At 35.1% G+C, this 24,942-nt stretch overlaps 1 pseudogene; it reads left to right on the top strand.

Annotated features, from left to right (window-relative positions):
- The first annotated feature begins 4,020 nt into the window (after positions 1 to 4,020).
- Positions 4,021 to 24,942, top strand: LOC125777491 (adenosylhomocysteinase-like; annotated as a pseudogene).

Consider the following 24,942-nt stretch of genomic DNA (forward strand, 5'->3'; position numbering starts at 1 on the left):
AACTCTTTTAAGTAAATAAGAGTTTTGAACGAAATTGATGTAAATAACGCTTTACGTATTTGATAATATGTGTAATCGCGAACTCTTTTCCGTTAATAAGAGTTTTCAAATGAAAAGAATAATTAATCGCTTAAATTTGATTTAATTATTTATTAACGACCGGAAATATTTTACGTATTTTATTTGTCTGTGTATATTTCTTTTATATATTTATTATGTCCAAATGTCCTATAGGGTATACCTATAGGTGGATCTTTTATTTATTATGTGCTAATGCACTTTGTACATATGCATGTATGTACATATGTATTACGCTTTTGGTTTTTTATGCAATCCTGCTTGTTTTTGTTGCTCAAAAATCAAGGGGTATTGCGGGAATACGCCAATGTGGACTTTGAATCTGTTTTATACGCAATCCTGCTTGGTTTTGTTAGACGAAAACCAAGGGGTATCGCGGAATATATGTCAATGTGGACTTTGAAGCAATGAGCGTATCTACATATGAGACAATACACTTTTGTACAAATATTTACTTATGAAAAGAAAGTTGTTATGAAACAAAATCTTTTTGTTATAGAATTTGACCCGATGTCGATCGGGTATACTTTTCAGTATGTCTTGTATATATGATATTTATATGCACTCGTATGTGCATATATATATATACGCATGTATGTGAATATGTAGATATGTTCGTACGAAGAAAACCACGAAAGAGAATTTACCCGCTTCTCTGGAATGACATAGACTGATCGTGTGTCGTATGTACGTACATATGTATATATGTACGTATGTATATATGAATATGCGTGTTCGCAATATTCCTAACGTGAGATCAAAAGAAAGCGCATATATATATATGTATATACATATACATATATACATATATAGACATATATATATTGTTTTTGTTAATATATATATGTAAGAAATATATACGTGTATATAAGTAAATGCAATGCAATTGGAATATAATATATGTATGTTTGTATTTTCTTCTGAATATCGGTTTTTTTTTTTTCCTATTTCGTTTTCTCCGTTGAGATGTAGGAGAAATGAAAATACCGATAGTTTTTATGTTTGCGTTGCGCCCGTTTGTTGGTTGCTGAACGTACATATGTATATGTATGTATGTATTTTTTAGCTTCACAACTCCACTCTTTGGTTTTTTTTTTTTTTTTTTTTGTTTCTTTTAAGCTCACCACTCTTTTTTTTGGTTTTGTGGTCACTGCACTGCGTTTTTGCACTTAAATTTTCACTCCACTGTATTTATAAATATATACATATATACTTTGTGGTGTTTTCCACAGTTTTGTCACCTCGTATTTCACGAATTTTTTTGTTTTTTTTTTTTTTGTTAAGTGCACTTTTGTGTATTGTATTACATATGTGCTCACTTTTAATTTTGTTCTTTCCAATGTGTTCACTTTTTCCTGTTTCTTTTTACCACTGTAACTTTATGTTATATATATATGTATTGTTTTTTTTTTTTTTTTTTCTCTTTTCACAATGTGTTCACTTTTTTATGTTTCTTTTTACCACTGTAATTTTATGTTTAATATATGTGTATTGGGTTTTTTTTTTTTTTTTTTTCTTTTCACAATGTGTTCACTTTTTTATGTTTCTTTTTACCATTTGACCACTGGTGCCGTCCAGTACGGCTTCGAAGGACCATAGATATTTGCACAAAACTCGCGGCACTTACCTCGCAATGTAAAGTTAAGATGCGCAAACGGAAAACGCTGAAAAAGCACGAAGGAACGCAAGGCGACTGACTGAGTTCGCGGTCGAAATCAAAAAGAGGCTGGTGCCTTGTCTGTCGGTCCCTTTTGTTTCTTTTTGTGCGGTGTCCTCATGTGTGTTAAATTCGTGATGTTGATATTGTGTGCGTGTGATGTGAAATGTGATGATGATGTGAAATGAAATGAAGATGTGGTGTAGAATGATGATGTGGTGAATGTAATGTGTGTGGTGTAGAAGTGTAATGTTGTGAGGGGGGGCTGAGACTCATTTAGCCAATTGGAATGAGCAGCTTATTTGATGCGGCAATAAAAGGTATAAAAAAATTAAATTTTTTTCGATTTTTCAGTATTTTGTTTGGTAACCATTTTGAGATATAACCGCTCTGAGACGACTTTGCATTGAATTTACTAGTTTTTTGGTTTCCTCCGGTGAAATTTTGGACCACTCTTCGAGTAGTGCTGTTTTTAGGGTTTCTTTGCTAGAGATGTTGTGTTTTCTGATATTTTTTTCCAGTAAAGCCCATAAATTCTCTATAACATTTAAGTCCGGAGATTGTGCTGGTGGTTGCATTAGGTGAGGGCAATTCCATATTAGCCACGTCTGAACAATTCCCGACTTATGTTTAGGATCGTTGTCCTGATAAAAACTAAAGTTTCCACGCAGACCCAGTTTTTCAGCACTTTGCAGCAAGTTATCTTTTAAAATGCCAAGATACATGTTTTTGTCCATATTTCCGTCTATGAAGACGAGGTTACCAACGCCCGTTGCTGCCATGCAGGCCCAAACCATAACACTTCCTCCACCGTGTTTCACCGTCGCCCGTAGATTCTTCACATCCAGTTGTTTTTTGGGTTTCCGCCACACCATCGACCTTCCGTCAGAGCCAAATACATTAAATTTGGACTCGTCTGAAAAGATGACGGTGTCCCAAAATGTTGCGTCCTTCAAAACATGATTTTTGGCGAATGTCAGACGATTAACTCTGTTCTTCTGATTAATGAATGGCTTCTTGAGAGCAACGCGACCATGAAAATCATGTGATCGTAAGATGCGGCGAATTGTTGATGCACTGCAATCTTTCCCAAAGAAGTTTTTTACTTCATCAGCCAATTTTTGCGCCGACAATTTGGGATTTTCACTAATTTTTCTAATGATCCATCTTTCATCACTTTGCGTAAATATCTTATTAGGGGCATTCCGGCCCTTGTTATGCATTCGATTCTCATTCAAAAACCGCTCTATTATGTGCTGGACTGTAGAAGATGGAATATTTACCATCTCAGCTATAGAACGCTGGCTTTTCCCAAGCTTAAAGTGATGAATAACTAATTCCCGTTGCTCTAGGCTAGTGCGCCGGCCCATGATTTAAAATTAGTTTTTCCTCGGAACGCTGCTTACACTTTCACACCAAAAACTGTAATAATTCTGCAAACTAAGCACACCAGCAAGTATTTTTGGAACGCGCCAGTCGTTTCTTCTTTTCGCTACGTGGCGCCAATTGGATATTCCAAGCGAAGCCCGGTCCTTCTCCACCTGGTCCTTCCAACGGAGTGGAGGTCTTCCTCTTCCTCTGCTTCCCCCGGCGGGCACTGCGACGAATACTTTCAGAGCTGGAGTGTTTTCGTCCATCCGGACAACATGACCTAGCCAGCGTAGCCGCTGTCTTTAAATTCGCTGCACTATGTCAATGTCGTCGCATATCTCGTACAGCTCATCTTTCCATCGAATGCGATATTCGCCATGGCCAACGCGGCGTGGACCATAAATCTGTCGCAGAACTTTTCCCTCGAAAACTCGCAACGTCGACTCATCCGTTGTTGACATCGTCCAAGCCTCTGCACCATATAGCAGGACGGGAATTATGAGCGACTTATAGAGTTTGGTTTTTGTTCGTCGAGAGAGGACTTTGCCTACTCAGTCCGAAGTAGCACCTTTTGGCAAGAGTTATCCTTCGTTGGATTTACAGGCTGACGTTGTTGGTGGTGTTAATACTGGTTCCTAAATAGACGAGATTATCTTCAACTTCATAGTTATGACTGTCAACAGTGACGTGAGAGCCAAGTCGCGAGTGCGATGACTGTTTGTTTGATGACAGGAGATATTTCGTATTGCCCTCGTTCACTGCCACTGCTATTTAACATACTAAAATAATTGTTTGTGTTTTTTCTGTCATAGTATAACACTTCGTTCAGCATAAACAATGTACCGACAAACCACATTAGTCAATGCTCTCATGTTTTACGACCTTAAAAAATAACAAATAATAAGGTCTAGTATATGAAATCTAGTGGATTACGTGCCAGCAACAGGGTAAGCGCTACAAACTATATGCTGGGAGTACGAGCTTTAACCTTTATTCCTTTTTTTTAACAGAACTTTACACTTACACAATCAGCGGAAATTCCATTGAAACTGTGCGAGTTCATCAAAAATCAGCCTAAATCATCATTGAAATTCATGGAAATGGAATTGAACATCTCCAAAACATCAACTTATAGCATTTTGACCGAACATTTGGGATTAAGAAAGGTGTGTGCACGGTTTGTTCCGCACAAATTGACTGACGACCAAAAATTGCTCAAAATCCAACATTTGAAAGACGATTATTTGACAAAAATCACATTTTAACCATTTGCTGTTTCTCAACGCCTTTGAGCTAACATGATTGTTGTGTGGACTTTTCTCTAGAAACGCATAACAGCTACCAGATGTCAGAAGTATAATAAATAAAGAAAATTCGGAGGTAAAAACTAAAAATTCTGCCATTCACCATTGTGATAATAAAATAACAATAACTACAAGAAGCGTTCTTAAGCCATTTCACAGTAAGCTGCTTTTGCTAAAACTTTTTCTTAATTTAATTAACCAAAATCATTAAAAATAAACAAAATTCAATGTGACAACATCAGTTCAGAAAAACCAAAGAAAAATAAATGTTATTTTACAACCCAATATAAGGGCTGTTTTAGAAGCTGTGGCATTTTAAACTTGATCTAGCCCCTATATAAAAAATTCATAATATTCAGGTGCATTTACTCCATATGTACCTCAATGAACCTAAGATATCATATTATTAGTATGTGACATATTAATTTACCCATAACTCGAACTCTTGAATTTTCAATAAATATAAAAACTCCCTCTAACTCGAAGTTTTTTTTTTGCGGATTAAGGTGATTTGAGTTAGGGAAGTTCAGCTGCATATACATACATATAATTGATTGGATTCCGATTTTTTGGTTGACGTTTTGCACCTTAAAGTATTTCCCCTGCTTTGATTTCTGCAAGTTGCGAGAGTATAAAATCTTCGGGATCAGATATTTTATACTCATACGTACCATATTTTTGCAGTTAGCGTCTTGTATGGAAACGTTTTTTTATAAGTAACCTTTTCGAAATTCGGCGAAAATAGTTAGGCTACAATCTGAAAAAAAGTATAAGTCAATTGACCTATCAAATTCATATACAGGTATCCCTCGAATAGCACGGTACTTGAGTTGCACGAAATCTCGAATAGCACGGTTAAAAATTGCGACAACCCTCGAATAACACGGGGTTCGAATTACACGAAGCCGCGAAAATTCCTTTTAAAAATTGAAATTTAAGGATCCTCTACCTCTTCAAGGAAAAACAAATCAATCTTTGGAGAGTGACAGTGGTTGAACATATGTAATTTAAAAATTATTGCGTTTATAAAGTTTTACCTTTTAAATTTCAAATAACACGATTTCGAATAACACGGAACCAATTAACCGTGTTATTCGAGGGATACCTGTACTTGTATACAAATGTTCAAAATTTATTTTTTTTGGATATAAGTATATTCAATTTACGATTTATACTTTTTGCTAAATCAAAAGTGTAACTCCAATATTTATCGTTGGTGTTTTACGATTCTTAAAATATTTCCACAAAAATAATAAAGTAGTAAATAAAACTAATTCATTTCAGAAATTGTGTAACTATTTTATTTGATAATAGGAAATTATAAATATTCTACTGGATCGTAAATATGTATATCAAAAATATATGTATATTCCTAACTTTTACAATTTTTATGTTATTATATAATACCGTCTACATTTACGTTTGTATGTAAAACAAAAGTTTAGAAAAACAACAAAAATTATATGCGAAGTAAATTTGCACTCAAAACTTTTTACGAAAATGAAATAAAATTTAATTAAGTCCAAAACATATACGAGTAGTTGTGTGGATATTTAAATTTTTAATCAAAATGAAAAGCTTTTAACCGACTTGAATTGTTTGAATCGCACAGTACGTGGATAACTGTGAGCATACACATATTCATTTATACACTGGTTTCTAGATAAACTTTTGCGAGTGAATATGTATGAGTGGAATATGTACAGGTATCCCTCGAATAGCACGGTACTTTAGTTGCACGAAATCTCGAATAGCACGGTTAAAAATTGCGACAACCCTCGAATAACACGGAGTTCGAATTACACGAAGTCGAGAAAATTCCTGTTAAAAATTGAGTATAATTCTCCTTGGACCGACTGTTTGTATTTAGTAAGACGCAATAATGCATTTGAATAACGCAATATTTAGTTAGTTCTCCTATGCACTCGTCTCGAATGGGTTAAAGCGAGCAGGTCGAAATATTTAAGACGTTTTTTTAAATTTTGTGCATAAAGTAGTGAGTGCTTCGCTTACTGGCCCAGGTGACTGATTTTAAACTTTCCAAAGTACATACGAACTAAAGATTTTTTAGTTGAAGATTTGTAAGGTTTCTATAGTTATATTGTGCAGTTATTGAAATTTTATCTTCGATTCTTAGGTTTGCAAAATGTCGTGGGAAAAAAAAATTACCCTTGAAAAGAAACGTTATTGCACTTAAGGAAAAAATGGAAATTTTAGACAAGTTAACAAGTGATAAGGATCGTCTACCTATTCAAGGAAAAACAAATCAATCTTTGGAAAGTGACAGTGGTTGAACATACATACCGTCACCTGAAATGCATAATAACGTAACAACATTTTCGGAAATTTACAGTGGCACGAATGAAACACGAAATAAAATCGAACATGAGTGAAACAAAATATTAATATTGGTTAAGACTGGTTTATTAATGACTGCAGTACCTGAAAATGTTGAACATATGTATTATTATGTATGTAATTTGAAGTAGTGAAGTGTAATCAATAAGACACTCAATTTCGAATTTTTTGATGATACGTTATTTTGCATTTCAGGTGACGATATGTAATTTAAAAATTATTGCGTTTATAAAATTTTACCTTTTAAATTTTTGAGTTTCACTTTTCTAAATTGAATGAATTTTGTTATTTTTGTATAACTGAAAATTTATAACTAAAAACAAAAAAAAAAAAATTGTCTTATTTTTAATGTTTAAATGTACCAATTTGTATGGATCTCGAGTTTCGAGTTGCACGGTTTTAAAAAGCACGGAACGGTATATCCAAAATTGTATGATTTACTAGTATCAAATAACACGATTTCGAATAACACGGAACCACGGTTAATTGGGAGGGATACCTGTATATGTGACTACATGTGGGTACATACACTAGACATCAAATTTAAGCAAAAAATTCCCAGATGCAGATTTATTAAAATAAATTAAAGTAAAGATTTTTAAACCAAGGTTTCCACCTCTGTACTCATGTTTTGGCATGCTTCGAAAGAAAGTTTCAAACATTTTCATTCGAATAATACCTTATTGACGTTACGAAAAGTGATTGCAAGTTTTTATGGCTTCTTTTTGGTATTTTCGAGCTGAAAATTAATCAAAAATGTTTAATTGTTTAATTTTTTGATTTCTTCGATTAAACTTGTTTTCAACGCGTAGCCAGGCGAAGTGTGTGTTTGAGGTCGTTGTGTAGTTCGAAGATAAACGACTCCAAATTATTTTTTCTGCACTTATTATCAAATTTTCGGTAAGAATGTCAATGAATACATCCAAAACAAAATTTTTGATTAATCCCATCGATACAATTTTACGGTTTTCACCAATTTTCTATGTATGGACATACTCCATTCCATTTATATAACAGAAATCTATTTGATTAAACTAATTTTTACCATTTTTCGCTGGAGAAACTCCCTCAACATTCAACATTCAGAACTTATAAAGGGTGATTTTTTAAGAGCTTGATAACTTTTTTTTAAAAAAAAACGCATAAAATTTGCAAAATCTCATCGGTTCTTTATTTGAAACGTTAGATTGGTTCATGACATTTACTTTTTGAAGATAATTTCATTTAAATGTTGACCGCGGCTGCGTCTTAGGTGGTCCATTCGGAAAGTCCAATTTTGGGCAACTTTTTCGAGCATTTCGGCCGGAATAGCCCGAATTTCTTCGGAAATGTTGTCTTCCAAAGCTGGAATAGTTGCTGGCTTATTTCTGTAGACTTTAGACTTGACGTAGCCCCACAAAAAATAGTCTAAAGGCGTTAAATCGCATGATCTTGGTGGCCAACTTACGGGTCCATTTCTTGAGATGAATTGTTGTCCGAAGTTTTCCCTCAAAATGGCCATAGAATCGCGAGCTGTGTGGCATGTAGCGCCATCTTGTTGAAACCACATGTCAACCAAGTTCAGTTCTTCCATTTTTGGCAACAAAAAGTTTGTTAGCATCGAACGATAGCGATCGCCATTCACCGTAACGTTGCGTCCAACAGCATCTTTGAAAAAATACGGTCCAATGATTCCACCAGCGTACAAACCACACCAAACAGTGCATTTTTCGGGATGCATGGGCAGTTCTTGAACGGCTTCTGGTTGCTCTTCACCCCAAATGCGGCAATTTTGCTTATTTACGTAGCCATTCAACCAGAAATGAGCCTCATCGCTGAACAAAATAAAGCGCGAAACACATTTCGAACCGAACACTGATTTTGGTAATAAAATTCAATGATTTGCAAGCGTTGCTCGTTAGTAAGTCTATTCATGATGAAATGTCAAAGCATACTGAGCATCTTTCTCTTTGACACCATGTCTGAAATCCCACGTGATCTGTCAAATACTAATGCATGAAAATCCTAACCTCAAAAAAATCACCCGTTACATATATCACCTGTAGCTGAATACCTATACATAAGTAAGTATGTGCTATTTGCACGCAACACTGTGTACGAATAATTATTGTAGACATCACATCAAGCATTAAGCGATATCCCTCCAAGTTCCACAACAAAATCCGCCTATTGCTGCTTGCTGTATGTATGTAGTGAAAATATGAGCTCTGCTTTCAAAGCATTTGTCAATGTTTAAATGTCAATACCAATCGACCAAGTTTGCATTCAGCACAAATTTTTAAAGTCTCATCAACTTGTAATTTGAACGGCAATTTAAGTTCAGCAACAACTTCAAATGCTATTACAAATATATCTAGTGCATGGTATGATGCCCTCTACTTTTCATACTTTAATTAAATACTTCTCCAATTCCATAAATTGCTCCACTGTGTTTAAAGGTTCCGCTGGCATAATCCTTTTTGTTGGAACATTGTCTCTGCTATACCTCAACTCTGCGATATCTCGCCGCAAGCTTCTTACCTCCTCGACGATTCTTCCCATAGATTTGGATACAGCTGCATCAATGGTGCTTTGAATTGCTGCAAAAAAACATTTTCATTAAAAAAAATTTTTCAAATAAATAATTGATATTGACTACCTTCTAAAAATGTGGGATCCAGTGTATAGCTATTAATTGTTCCTGCTTCTTCGACTATGATGTGGTTATTTCCGTTTTGGTAGATGGATGTTTCAAATTGCAAATGCACTCCATCGGTATTTATTTGGGCTATTGGTTCTTGGGAGTTGTATGTGTATGATTTATTGGCGGACATTTTTTATTTTATTTTATTTATAACACTTCTAAATAATACTTATATGTAAGTAATTTTTCAATTAATTATTTTTAGTTATTAACTTTTCCACTGTTTTATTTAAATCGCACGTCTTTACATCTCACAAATTCAATAATTATGAACTGCGATCACTCAAAAAAGGAAAAACAGTCGTCAGAGAGTCGGCGAAAAAACTAACGGGAAATGGTAAACGGTTGGTTTACTTTTTGTGTTTACATGTAAACTGATTTGCAATGTTGCATCATAAGTTTACATTTATGTTTGTAAGTAAACGTTTTTTCAACGCATTTATTTTGAAGTTACAAATATAAGATAAGTAAACTTATAATTAAACTTATTTCTCACATTTGTAAGTAAGTTTACTCAAATGTTTGTAGATAAGTTTATTCTAGCGCAGATTTACGAAACATTTACGCAATTGTTTATTGGGGTATAACTAAATATTATACTCGCGCATACCGTTGTAGTATTCCTTATGTAGCAGTTGTTTAGTTTATATTGAGCATTAAATGAGTAAGTAACAAGAAAAAACGTTAACTTCGGTTGCACCGAAGCTAAATACCCTTCAGAGTTGCATTTCTGTTAGTAACTATGTGTTCAGTTTGAAAGCTATGTGCTATAGTAATCCGTTCAGAACACTTTTTTTGAAGATTATATTGTTGGCTTAAAAAATTTCGTGAATATATCTGGTCAAAACTGAAAGTTTTTCATACAAACATTTAATTCCGATCGTTCAGTTTGTATGGCAGCTATATGTTATAGTTGTCCGTTATCGAAAATTCCGAAAAATGAGCAGCTTCTTAAAGAGAAAATGACGTTTGCAAAATTTCAAAACGATATCTTAAAAACTGAGGGACCACAACGGTAGGGAAACTAGTTCGATCGTTTACAGACAGACGGACATGGCTAAATCGACTCAGCTCAACATCCTCATCATTTATATATATACTTTATAGGGTCTCCGACGCTTCTTTCTGGGTGTTACAAACTTCGTGACAAACTGAGCTGAGTCGATTTAGGCATATCCCTCTGTCTGTCTGTCCGTCTGTCTATATATGTAAAAACTAGTGTCTCATTTCTTAAGATACCGTTTGGAAATTTTGTAATATATACGAAGCAATTGTTCAGATTGGCTTACTATAACATAGAGCTGCTATACAAACTGAACGATCGAAATCTAGTGCTGGTATGGAAAACTTTCGCATCTGACGTGGTATCTTCACGAAATTTTACATGGATTACTGCTTAAGGTAATAACATAATCTCCAAAGAAATTGTTCAGATCGGTTAACTATAGCTTATAGCTGCCATACAAACTGTACACATTGTTACTAAAAGAAATACACCTGTGAAGGGTACATTAGCTTCGGTGCAGCCGAAGTTAACGTTTTTTTCTTCTTTTGTTTTCTGTTTGTCATATAACTTTATGCTACTTATGTTTTGAGCATAACGAATAAAAAGACGGATCTAGTTGCAGTATATCCACTGTCGGCTTTAATTTTCGATGCTCCGGAGCAGAATTTCGGTTATAGTGAGCTGAATTGGCAAGCTCCTCATGCTTTGCTGGTTGATTGACGTAAGCTCTTGATTTAACATCACCTCAGAAAAAAATAATTTAGATGCGACTTAATCGCATGATCTTGGTGGCTATTTGTCGGCTAATGTCGGACTGCAACGGATTATAACGCTCGCTTGATAGTAACGCTGCCTCGTTCCTAAAGAAATAAGGCCCTTTGATGCCGCCCTACCACAATTCGCACGAAGCTGTAAATTTTTTCAAATGCAATTGCGTTTTATAAATCACACGATGATTTGACTCATCTCAATAGCGACAGTAGTGTTTGTTGACGAAGCCATTAAGCCAGAAATGGGCCTCATTTCATAGAAGTGTTCTCGCCGCTGATTTCACCACAAATTACACTATACCGTCGTTTTCTGGATGAAATGACAGGTCTAGAATCTCTTGAGGTTATTTTTATACCCAAATGCGGTAGTTTTGCTTGTGTGGTCTCATAGCTGAATAAAGTGCCCATAGAGCGAAGCGATGTCGCTTTGGAAGATCGAGCGACTTCAGTTCTTGCAAACGTTGTATTTTGTACAGTTTGAATTTAAGACCTCGGCATAAAATGTGCCAAGTTGTTCGATACGTCAGGCCGAGTTGCTGCGAATGACGCCGAATCGACTCTCAACGGTCTTCGTGTACACTTAGCGCTTTATTTTTTTCGGTGCGTGCTGAACGTGGTCCATTCGATAGAATGTTATCCAATAATGAATGCTGGGTCTCAAGATGGGTAATAGTGTTGCGAATAGTATGCTCAGTATACCGTTATATCAACCATAAGTTGAGCGATGCGCGCGAAAAACATTCTTTAAAGTACGTGAATTTTCGTAAAAAGTTGAATCATTTGTAAACATTCTTCAGAGGTTAGTCTTTCCGTGGTTGTCAGGACTCACGCGTGATATATCAATGTCGAAAAACCTAATGGAAAAAGCACCTCTCCATCACCTATTATTATGTAGTACTTCATTTGAGTAATGTTTTGGCGTAATAGGTCCACTGTAGATATGGTTGAACTCAGTAATAGCGTGAATATGACATTTGATGAAATATTATTTGATTTAAAGTACATGTTTAGTAGAATATCTGCTAATGAGAATAAACAACAGCTGAACTTTGGACAAGGAGCGTCCTTCGACGTCCTTCGCTCCTCTTTTTAAAGCAAATTGGTGCGAAGAACAACTATTGGACGAATGATTAACAAGCGTACTAGTGAAGTTCCTCAAAAAAGGCGATTTTGACATATGTAATAACTATAGAGGGATCAGATTGATTAGAATCACGTGAAAATTTTTCACCTAACTTAATTTAGGTGGAATACAGTCCCATCTTGAAGGTACTTTCAGGACGCATCAAGTAAGCTTTCGCACAAACAATTTGTCACACATCGGCTTATACTACCCAATTTATCGATCAATTAGCGTAATGCAGCGCTGTTTTAAGATATTGCTCTCCTGGCAGTAAAAAACCCAGACTTGCAAAGGAATCTGAATATGATTGGCTATTTTAAAATTATGTACTTAAAGAAAGCAACAACAACATCCCGCTCAACCAAATCAGCATATTTGTATTTGGCTTCACATAGAATTCACTCAGAGAATTCCACATTTATGCAATTAGAGCGGAAAATCATTTATAGGCTCTTTTTCAGTCCGCAACTTCTGTATGCATTTAGCAGCAACATAAGCTCCTAAAGTTCTTAATGTTGCAGTGCAGATACACTATAACATAGCCAACACCATTTGCGTTAGTGAAGTACATACACTCCAGCCTTAAAGGTTTCAGAACCCACTGCAGGTGGAGAAGGATCTGGCTACACTTCGTATCTCGAATTGGCGCCAAATAGCGAAAAGAAGAAACGCTGGCACGCTGTTGTTAACTGGGCTATAACCGCGTAAGCGATATCTTCGCCGGTAAAAAAGAGGAAGGAAACCACGTATGTGAGAAATATTTTAAGTATCATTCTGCTACTTTGCCTAAGAGACTATTGGTCTCAGATTGGTACCGAGCCAGCTATTTTTGATGCGATGTTTAAAAACTCTGAATAAACGGTTGTATGAGAGATAAGTGATATATTTGTCCCACCTTGTCGATTCCGACAAATGATTAATATAATTATGTATTAAGTTTCATTCGGATATCTCAAAAACTGAAGAACCAATTTTTATAATCCCTCAAGAACTTTGTCTTAAAATTCGCCTACTTCGAATGGGTTGACGACCCATAGCCTTTTAGATAAAAGTTTTCAAAATTCTTCGTAGAACATTTCCCACACATGCGATTTTTTTCTTTTTTTGGCTCCTTGTAATCGACCCGCTCTAATGTTCGATTCTCTGCCTTATACTACATATGCACACAAACTTGGGTAGAAAGAAGCACTATGCCTAATCTTATAGCACACAGCAGTGCTTAATTGTACGCTTCAATCCAGAAAGTACTTGTCAAGCGAATGTTGTTGTTGTTTGTCTACTACGAGTATTATTGCCTCGTCTTTGTAAATTAAGCGCAATTCAACGCCTGCTCTTAAGAGACAATAAAATCTCGTTTTCTCGTTTCAACGAAGAATTTGAAATCAGATTCAATAAAATGAGTTAAAACAACAGAAACAGCAATATGCGGACTCAATTGGTAATCATTAAGTATTTGAGTAGGTGTTAGTAAACAGCTGCAAATATTGTATATGCAGTTCTCTTAGCTTTACTCATCGCCATGAATGTTTGGGTGTTATCGGCATTCAACTGCATTATGCCAGATATTAGTGCACTGCAGATATCTGCTAGAGCAAATAAGCTTCTAGAGATATTATTTAATTGATATATTATTAAATGACATACATTTAGATGATTTCTGAAAATTGTGATAAATATATATTAATTCAGATCAATTAGTTTTCATGACTTTTATTACAAGCATTAAAATTAAGGGTACTTAAATACTTTTTTTTATTTTTTTCTTATTTTTTTTTCTTCTATACTTCAAAGTAAAGTAGTTTTATACGGATTTTAATGCTTGTAATAAAAAGTCCAGAAAAACTAATTGCTCTGAATTAATATCATTTATCACTATTTTCAGAAAATCATCTAAATGTATGTCATTTAATAATATTATCAATGAAATTAATATCTCTAGAAGGGGCTTTTATTTGCTCTAGCAGATATCTTGCAGTGCAACTAATATCTGGCATAAATGCAGTGGAATGCCGATAACACCCAAACATGCATGGCGATGAGTAAAGCTAAGAGAACGGCATATACAATATTTGCAGCTGTTTACTAACACCTACTCAAAGTACTTAATGATTACCAATTGAGTCCGCATATTGATGTTTCTGTTGTTTTTTTAACTTCATTTTATCTGAATTATGATTTCAAATTGCCTTTCTTCGTTGAAACGAGGAAAACGAGATTTTATTGTCTCTTAAAGAGCAGGCGTTGAATTGCGCTGTAATTTTACAAAGACGAGGCAATAATACTCGTAGTAGACAAACAACAACAACATGCGCTTGACAAGTACTTTTCTGGGATTGAAGCGTACAATTAAGCACCGCTGCGTGCTATAAGATTAGGAATAGTGCGTCTTTCTACCCAAAGTTTGTGTGCATATCGTAGTATAAGGAAGAGAATCGAAACATTAGAGCGGGTCGACTACAAGGAGCCCCAAAAAAGAAAAAAATTCGCAGGTGTGGGAAATGTTCTACGAAGAATTTTGAAAAACTTTTATCTAAAAGGCTAATGGGGGGGGGGGGGGGGGGGGTTTTTTTTTTTTTTTTTCGTCAACACATTCGACGTAGGCGAATGTTAAGACCAAAGTTCTTGAGGGATTATAAAAAATTGGTTCTTCAGTTTTTGAGATATCCCCGAATGAAAACTTAATACATAATTATATTAATCCATTGTCGGAATCGACAAGGTGGGACAAATATATCACTTATCTCTCATTACAACCGTTTATTCAGAGTTTTTAAACATCGCATCAAAAATAGCTGGCTCGGTACCAATCTGAGACCAATAGTCTCTTAGGCAAAGTTGCAGAATGATACTTAAAATATTTCTCACATACGTGGTTTCCTTCCTCTTTTTTACCGGCGAAGATATCGCTTACGCGGTTATAGACAAGTTAAACAACAGCGTGCCAGCGTTTCGTCTTTTCGCTATTTGGCGCCAATTCGAGATACGAAGTGTAGCCAGATCAGTCTCCACCTGCAGTGGGTTCTGAAAACCTTAAAGGCTGGAGTGTATGTACTTCACTAACGCAAATGGTGTTTGGCTATGTTATAGTGTATCTGCCCTGCAACATTTAAGAACTTTAGGAGCTTATGTTGCTGCTAAATGCATACAGAAGTTGCGGACTGAAAAAGAAGCCTTATAAATGATTTTCCGCTCTAATTGCATAAATGTGGAATTCTCTGAATGTAATTCTATGCGAAGCCAAATACAAATATGCTGATCTGGTTGAGCGGGATGTTGTTGTTGGCTTTCTTTAAGTACATAATTTTAAAATAGCCAATCATATTCAGATTCCTTTGCAATCCTGGGTTTTTTACTGCCAGAGAGAGCAAATAAAAATCTTAAAACAGCGCTGCATTACGCTAATTGATCGATTAAATTGGGTAGGTATAAGGCCGATGTGTGACAAATTGTTTGTAGCGAAAGCTTACTTGATGCGTCCTGAAAGTACCTTCAAGACGGGCACTGTCATTCCAACTAAATAAAGTTAGGAGAAAAAAATTCACGCGACTCTAATCAATATGATCCCTCTATAGTTATTACATATGTCAAAATCGCCTTTTTTGAGGGAACTTCACTAGTACGCTTGTTAATCATTCGTTCCAATAGTTGGTTCTTTCGCACCAATTCTGCTTTTAAAAAGAGGAGCGAAGGACGTCGAAGGAAGTTCCTTTTCCAAAGGTCATGTGTTGTTTATTCTCATAAGCAGGAATTATCTACTAAACATGTACTTTAAATCAAATAATATTTCATCAAATGTCATATTCACGCTATTACTGAGTTCAACCATATCTACAGTGGACCTATTACGCCAAAACATTACTCAAGAGAAGTACTACATAATAATAGGTGATGGAGCGGTGCTTTTTCCCTTAGGTTTTTTCGACATTGATATATCACGCGGTGAGTTCCTGTATAACCACGGAAAAGACTAACCTCTGCAGAATGTTTACAAATGATTCAAACTTTTTACGAAAAATTCACGTAACTTTAAAGAATGTTTTTCGCGCGCATCGACTCAAACTTATGGTTGATATAACGGTATACTGAGCATAATATTCGCAACACTATTACCCATCTTGAGACCCAGCACTCATTATTGGATAAACATTCCTAATGAATGGACCCCCGATTCAGCACGCACCGAAAAAAATAAAGGCGCTAAGTGTACACGAAGAACGTTGAGTGAGAGTCATTTCGGGCGTCATTAGCAGCAACTCGGCCTGACGTATCGAACAACTCTGGCACAAATTATGACGAGGTCTTAAATTCAAACTGTACAAAATAACAACGTTTGCAAGAACTGAAGTCGCTCGATCTCCTAAAGCGACATTAGCGATTCGCTCTATGGGCACTTTATTCAGCTATGAGACCACACGCAAGCAAAACTACAGAAGTTGGGTATAAAAATAAACTCAAGAGATTCTAGACCTGTCATTTCATCCAGACAACGACGGTTTAATAAGTGTAATTTGTGAGTGAAATCAGCGGCAGAGACCACTTCTATGAAAATGAGGCCCATTTTCTGGCTTAATGGCTTCGTCAACAAACACTACTGTCGCTAAGAAGATGAGTCAAATTATCGAGGTGATTTATAAAACGCAATTGCATTTGAAAAAATCTACAGCTTCGTGCCGATTGTGGCTAGGGCGGCATCAAAGGGGCTTATTTCTTTAGGAACGAGGCAGCGTTACTATCAAGCGAGCCGGTTATAATCCGTTTGCAGTCCGACATTAGCCGGACAAATAGCCACCAAGATTATGCGATTAAGTCGCATCTAAATTATTTTTTTCTGAGGGTGATGTTAAATCAAGAGCTTACGTCAATCAACCGGCAAAGCATGAGGAGCTTGCCCAATTTCAGCTCACTATAACCGAAATTCTGCTCCGGAGCATCGAAAATTAAAGCCGACAGTGGATATAACTGCAACTAGATCCGTCTGTTTATTTCGTTATGCTCAAAACATAAGTAGCATAAAGTTATATGACAAAAAGAAAACAAAAGAAGAAAAAAACGTTAACTTCGGCTGCAACGAAGCTAATGTACCCTTCACAGGTGTATTTCTTTTAGTAACAATGTGTACAGTTTGTAAAGGCAGCTATAAGCTATAGTTAAAACGATCTGACAAATTTCTTTGGAGCTATGTTGTTACCTGAAGCAGTAATCCATGTAAAATTTCGTGAAAGATACCACGTCAGATGCGGAAAGTTTTCCATACCGAGCACTAGATTTCGATCGTTCAGTTTGTATAGCAGCTCTATGTTACAGTAAGCCAATCTGAACAATTGCTTCGATTATGTTACAAAATTTCCAGCGGGTATCTTAAGAAATGAGGACACTAGTTTTTACATATATAGACAGACGGACAGACAGACAGAGGGATATGCCTAAATTCGACTCAGCTCAGTTTGCACGAGTATGTAACACTCAGAAAAAAAGCGTCGGAGACCCTATGAAGTATATATATAAATGATGAAGATGCTGAGCTGAGTCGATTTAGCCATGTCCGTCTGTCTGTAAACGATCGAAATAGTTTCACTACGAATTGTGGTCCCTCAGTTTTTAAGATATCGGTTTGAAAATTTTGCAAAACGTCATCTTTCTCTTTAAGAAGCTGCTCAATTTTCGGAATTTTCGATAACGGACAACTATAACATATAGCTGCCATACAAACTGAACCGATCGGAATCAAAGTTTTGTATGAAAAACTTTCAGTTTTTTGACCCAGATATATTCACCGAAAATTTTTTAATGCCAACAATATAATCTTCAAAAAAAAGGTGTTCTGAAAGGATTACTATAGCACATAGCCTCAAAACTGAACACATAGTTTACTCAACAGAAATGCAACTCTGAAGGGTATTTAGCTTCGGTGCAAACGAAGTTAACGTTTTTTCTTGTTAATACTCATTTAATGCTCAATATAAACATAAACAAACTTGCTAATAAGGAATACTTACAACGGTATGCGCGAGTATACCATATATAGTTACTACCCAATAAACAATTGCGTAAATGTTTCGTAAATCTGCGCTAGCAATAAACTTATTCTACCAAACATTTGAGTAAACTTACGTACAAATGTGAGAAATAAGTTTAATTATAAGCTATTACTTATCTTATATTTGTAACTTCAAAATAAATGCGTTGAAAAAACGTTTACTTACAAACATAAATGTAAACTTATGATGCAACATTGCAAATCAGTTTACATGTAAACACAAAAAGTAAACCAACCGTTTACCATTTCCCGTTAGTTTTTTCGCCGACTCTCTGACGACTGTTTTTCCTTTTTTGAGTCATCACAGTTCATAATTATTGAATTTGTGAGATGTAAAGACGTGCGTTTTAAATAAAACAGTGGAAAAGTTAATAACTAAAAATAATTAATTGTAAAAATAATTTACATATAAGTATTATTTAGAAGTGTTATAAATAAAATAAAATAAAAAATGTCCGCCAATAAATCATTACACATACAACTCCCAAGAACCAATAAGCCAAATCAACCTAACGATGGAGTGCATTTGCAATTTGAAACATCAATCAACCAAAACGGAAACAACCAGATCATAGTCGAAGAAGCAGGAACAATTAATCGCTATTACACTGGGATCCCACATTTTTAGAAGGGAGTCAATATCAATTTATTTATTTTTGAAAAATTTTTTTTAATGAAAACGTTTTGTTTTCTTTGCAGCAATTCAAAGCACCATTGATGCAGCTGTATCCAAATCTATGGGAAGAATCGTCGAGGAGGTAAGAAGGCTTGTCGGCGAGATATCGCAGAGTTGAGTCTTCGCCAGTCGGTTACAATGTTCCAACAAAAAGGATTATGACAGCGAAACCTTTAAAACACAGTGGAGCAATTTATGGATTTGGAGAAGCATTTAATTAAAGTATGAAAAAGTATGAGCGGCTATCATCCCATGCACTAGATATATTTGTAATAGCATTTTGAAGTTGTTGCTGAACTTAAATTGCCGTTTTCAAATTACAAGTTGATGAGACTTTAAAAATTTGTGCTGAATGCAAAACCTTGGTCGATTGGTATGGACATTTAAACATATGACCAAATGCTTTGTAAAGCAGAGATCCTATTTTCACTACATTTAACATACAGCAAGCAGCAATAGGCGGATTTTGTTGTGGAACTTGGGAGGGATATCGCTTAATGCTTGATGTGCAGTCTACAATAACTAATTGCTTTATTCGTACACAGTGTTGCGTGCAAATAGCACATACTTACTTATGTATAGGTATTCAGCTACAGGTGGATATATGTAACGAGTGATTTTTTTGAGGTTAGGATTTTCATGCATTATTATTTGACAGATCAAGTGGGATTTCAAGACATGGTTGTCCAAAGAGAAAGATGCTCAGTAGGCTTTGACATTTCATAATTGAATAGACTTACTAACGAGCAACGGCTGCAAATCATTGAATTTTATTACCAAAAATCATTGTTCGGTTCGCAATGTGTTTCGAGCTTTATTTGTTCTCAGCGATGAGGCTCATTTCTGGTTGAATGGCTACGTAAATAAGCAAAAATTGCCGCACTTTGGGGTGAAGAGCAACCAGAAGCCGTTCAAAGAACTGCCCATGCATCCCGAAAAATGCAATGTTTGGTGTGGTGTTTGTACGCTGGTGGAATCATGGGACCGTAGTTTTTCAAAGATAGATGCTGTTGGGACGCAACGTTACGGTGAATGGCGAATCGCTATCGTTCGATGCTAAAACAACTTTTTGTTGCCACAAAAATGGAAGGAAACTGAAACTTGGCTGACATGTGGTTTCAACAAGAGGACGCTACATGCCACACAGCTCGCGATTCTATGGCCATTTTGAGGGAAAACTTCGGAAAAACAATTCATATCAAGAAATGGACCCGGAAGTTGGCCACCATAGATAATGCGATTTAACGCCTTTAGGATATTTTTTGTGGGGGTACGTCAAGTCTAAAAGTCTACAGAAATAAGCCAGCAAACTATGTCAGCTTGGAAAGACAACATTTCCGAAGAAATTCGGGCTATTCCGGCCGAAATGCTCGAAAAAGTTGCCCAAAAATTGGACTTTCCGAATGAACCACCTAAGACGCATCGTTCGGTCAACATTTAAATGAAATTATCTTCAAAAAGTAAATGTCATGAACCAATCTAACGTTTCAAATAAAGAACCGATGGGATTTTGCCAATTTTATGCGTTTTTTTTTTAAAAAAAAGCTATCAAGACTCTTAAAAAATCACCCTTTATAAGTTCTGAATGTTGAATGTTGAGGGAGTTTTCTCCAGCGAAGACATCCATGGTAAAAATTAGTTTAATCAAATAGATTTCTGGTATATAAATGGAAATTGGAGTATGTCCATACATAGAAAAATGGTTGTGAAAATGAAAACGGAAAATTGTATCTTGATGGGACTAATCAAAAATTTTTGTTTTGGATGTATTCATTGACATTCTTAACGAACATTTGATAATAAGTGCAGAAAAAATAATTTGGGAGTCGTTTATCTTCGAACTACACAACCCCTCAAACACACACTTCGCCTGGCTACGCGTTGAAACAAGTTAATCGAAGAATATCAAAAAAATTAAACAATTTAAACATTTTTGATTAATTTTCAAGCTCGAAAATACCAAAAAAGAAGCCATAAAAACTTTGCAATCACTTTTCGTAACGGTCAATAAGGTATTATTCGAATGAAAAGTGTTTGAAACTTTCTTTCGAAGCATGCCAAAACATGAGTACAGAGGTGGAAACCTTGGTTTAAAAACTCTTTACTTTAATTTATTTTACTAAATTTGCATCTGGGAATTTTTTTGCTTAAATTTGATGTCTAGTGTATGGACCCACATGTAGTCACATCATACAGGTATCACCTCCCAATTAACCGTGGTTCCGTGTTATTCGAAAATCGTGTTATTTGATCCTAGTAAATCATACAATTTTGGATATACCGTTCCGTGCTTTTTCAAACCGTGCACAATCGAAACTCGAGATCCATAACAAAATTGTACATTTTAAACATTAAAAATAAGACAATTTTTTTTTTTTGTTTTTAGTTATAAATTTTCAGTTATACAAAAATAACAAAATTCATTCAAGTTAGACAAAGGTGAAACTCAAAAATTTAAACAGGTAAAATTTTTATAAACGCAAATAATTTTTAAATTACATATCGTCACCTGAAAAGCAAAATAACGTATCATCAAAAAAATTCGAAATTGAGTGTCTTATTGATTACACTCCACTACTCAAATTACATACAATAATAATACATACGTTCAACATTTTCAGGTACTGCAGTCATTAATCAAACAGTCTTAACCAATATTAATATTTTGTTTCACTCATGTTCTATTTTATTTAGTGTTTCATTCTTGCCTGCCCACTGTAAATTTCCGAAAATGTTGTTACGTTATTATGCATTTCAGGTGACGGTATGTATGTTCAAACACTGTCACTTTCCAAAGATTGATTTGTTTTTCCTTGAATAGGTAAGACGGATCCTTATCACTTGTTAACTTGTCTAAAATTTCCATTTTTTCATTAAGTGCAATATAAGTTTCCTTTCAAGGGTAATTTTTTTTTCCCACGACATTTTGCAAACCTAAGAATCGAGGATAAAATTTCAATAACTGCACTAATATAACTATAGAAACCTTACAAATAAATCTTCAACTAAAAAAATCTTTAGTTCGTATGTACTTTGGAAAGTTATAAACATCAGTCACATGGGCCAGTAAGCTAAGCACTCACTACTTTATGCACAAAAATTAAAAAAAAGTCTTAAATATTTCGAACCTGCCCGCTTTAACCCATTCGAGACGAGTGCATAGGAGAACTGAACTAAATTATATGCGTTATTCAAATGCATTATTGCGTCTTACTAAATAAAAAAACAGTCGGGTCAAGGAGAATTATACTCAATTTTAAACAGGAATCCTATCGACTTAGTGTAATTCGAACCCCGTGTTATTCGAGGGTCGTCGCAATTTTTAACCGTGCTATTCGAGATTTCGTGCAACTAAAGTACCGTGCTATTCGAGGGTTACCTGTACATTATTCCACTTCATACATATTCACTCGCAAAGTTTTATCTAAGAAACCAGTGCTATAAATGAATATGTGTATGCTCACAGTTATCAACGTACTGTGCGATTCAAAACCAATTCAAGTCGGTTAAAAGCTTTTCATTTTGATTAAAAAAATTTAAATAATCCACACAACTACTCGTATATGTTTTGGACTTAATTAAAATTTATTTTCATTCTCGTAAAAAGTTTTGAAGTGCAAATTTACTTCGCATATAAATTTTTGTTGTTTTTCTAAACTTTTGTTTTACATACAAACGTAAAATGTAGACGGTATTATATTAATAACATAAAAAATTGTAAAAGTTAGGAATATACATATATTTTTGATATACATATTTACGATTCCAGGTAGAATATTTATAATTTCCTATGATCAAATAAAATAGTTTACACAATTTCTGAAATGAAGTAGTTTTATTTACTACTTTATTATTTTTGTTGGAAAATATTTTAAGAAATCGTAAAAACACACCAACGATAACAAACGGAGTTCCACTTTTGATTTAGCAAAAAAGTATAAATCGTAAATTAAAATATAACTTATATCTCAAAAAAAGATAACAATTTTGAGTACCATTTGTATATACAAGTACAGGTATCCCTCGAATAACACGGTTAATTGGTTCCGTGTTATTCGAAATCGTGTTATTTGAAATTAAAATGTCTAAAACTTTATAAACGCAATAACTTTTAAAATTACATATGTTCCAACCACTGTCACTCTCCAAAAGATTGATTTGTTTTTCCTTGGAGAGGTAGAGGATCCTTAAATGTCAATTTTTATTTAAAAAGAAATTTTCGCGGCTTCGTGTAATTCGAACCCCGTGTTTTAATTCGAGGGTTGTCGCAAATTTTTAACCGTGCTATTCGAGATTTCGTGCAACTCATGTACCGTGCTATTCGAGGGATACCTGTACTAATTTTTAATACTTTTTTTTCAATAAAATGTGAATATGGCAAACCTGGTTTTGCGAAGAAACATCAAATCAACAATTGTTTCTTGCAGGAAATTCGAAGTAATCGTCAAATTCATCCTAAATTAGTTGAAATCATTATTATAAAGTATGTTCCATTTTGAAATGTTGTATAAAACCAACCAATCATCAACAACATTCCTTAAATCTCAATGAAAATATTTGTGTTACCATACACATACATACATACGCACAAAGTTTGTTTACTTTGTTTATTCTCTCTTGCTCTTCTAATGTGGATCATTCACAATGCGTAACCAGCTGTCAAAATTACTTGAGAAATAATGTATTTTTGTTCTTGAGCAATTACTTGAGAGCTGCGTACCAACCTTAAAGAACAAAATATTCCACATTGCAGTGTTTAAGCCAAGATGGCAAATGTAAGAAATGTAGACGTAAGGATATGCAATGGCACATCGTAAAGAGGAGTGAACAACTGTTATCCTTTTCCTACCGAGGAAAAAATACGTAAATAACCAATAGATAGAGATTCGGTCGACTCGAACTAAAAAACAAGAAAAACAAAAACCTTAAAAAAAATAGATGTTGGGTTGATTTGGACAGCCTGGGATATACTTATCCACATCGATATATTTCAAGAAAGGCAACTAATTTCAAATTCACTAAAACATTTGAAATACTCAACGATATTTGTAGAGATTTAAGTGAACACAATGATTCAGCAGCTGCACAACAAATACTTAGATATTTAACAGCTTTACGCCATCATCGCGATCATGGGGAGGATGATACAAAGGAAGACCAGGTCAGTGTTACCCTTTATAGGGTCAGTATACTACTCCTAGTTTGACCTGATGAATGAAGAATACTTACGGTGTATAATATCAGTATGGTTGTCGAGGGTCGCTAATTGATGGTATTTGCAACTTGCTGGCAAAGTGTGCTGTATTGCTGGTTATCGTGATATGGGCAAAGGTTGTGCACAAGCTCTGCGTAGTTTCGGCAGAATCGTTATTGTCACCGAAATCGATTCCATCATTGCTTTGCAAGCGATTATTAAAGGCTATAAAATAACCAACATGGAGCATACAAAGATGCTACTATCTTTGTAACAACAACTGGTTGCAAGGACATTGTTAATGGCGCACATTGAGAACACATGTTCGATGATGCGATCGTTTGTAATTTTGGTAATTTCGATTGTGAAATCGACGTCGCCTGGTTGAATGCCAATGCCAAGGAAAAGATTAATGTCAAACCCCAAGATCGTTATACACTATCCACTGGTAATCATATTATTTTGTTGGCCGAAGGACGTCTGGTAAATTTGTGCTGCGCGCACGGCCATCCCAGCTTGTGATGTTCAAATCGTTCAGAAATTAAGTGCTGGCACAAATCGAATTGTGGACCAAGGCTGATAAATACAACGAGATGTGCCTCTGTTGCCGAAAATGCTCGATGAAGAGGTCGCTAGTCTACACTTGGAGAAATTGGGCATACGATCTAAAAAGTTACAGGATTAA

The sequence above is a fragment of the Bactrocera dorsalis genome, chromosome 1 (assembly GCF_023373825.1).
Source record: "Bactrocera dorsalis isolate Fly_Bdor chromosome 1, ASM2337382v1, whole genome shotgun sequence".
NCBI classification, from domain to species: Eukaryota; Metazoa; Arthropoda; class Insecta; order Diptera; family Tephritidae; genus Bactrocera; species Bactrocera dorsalis.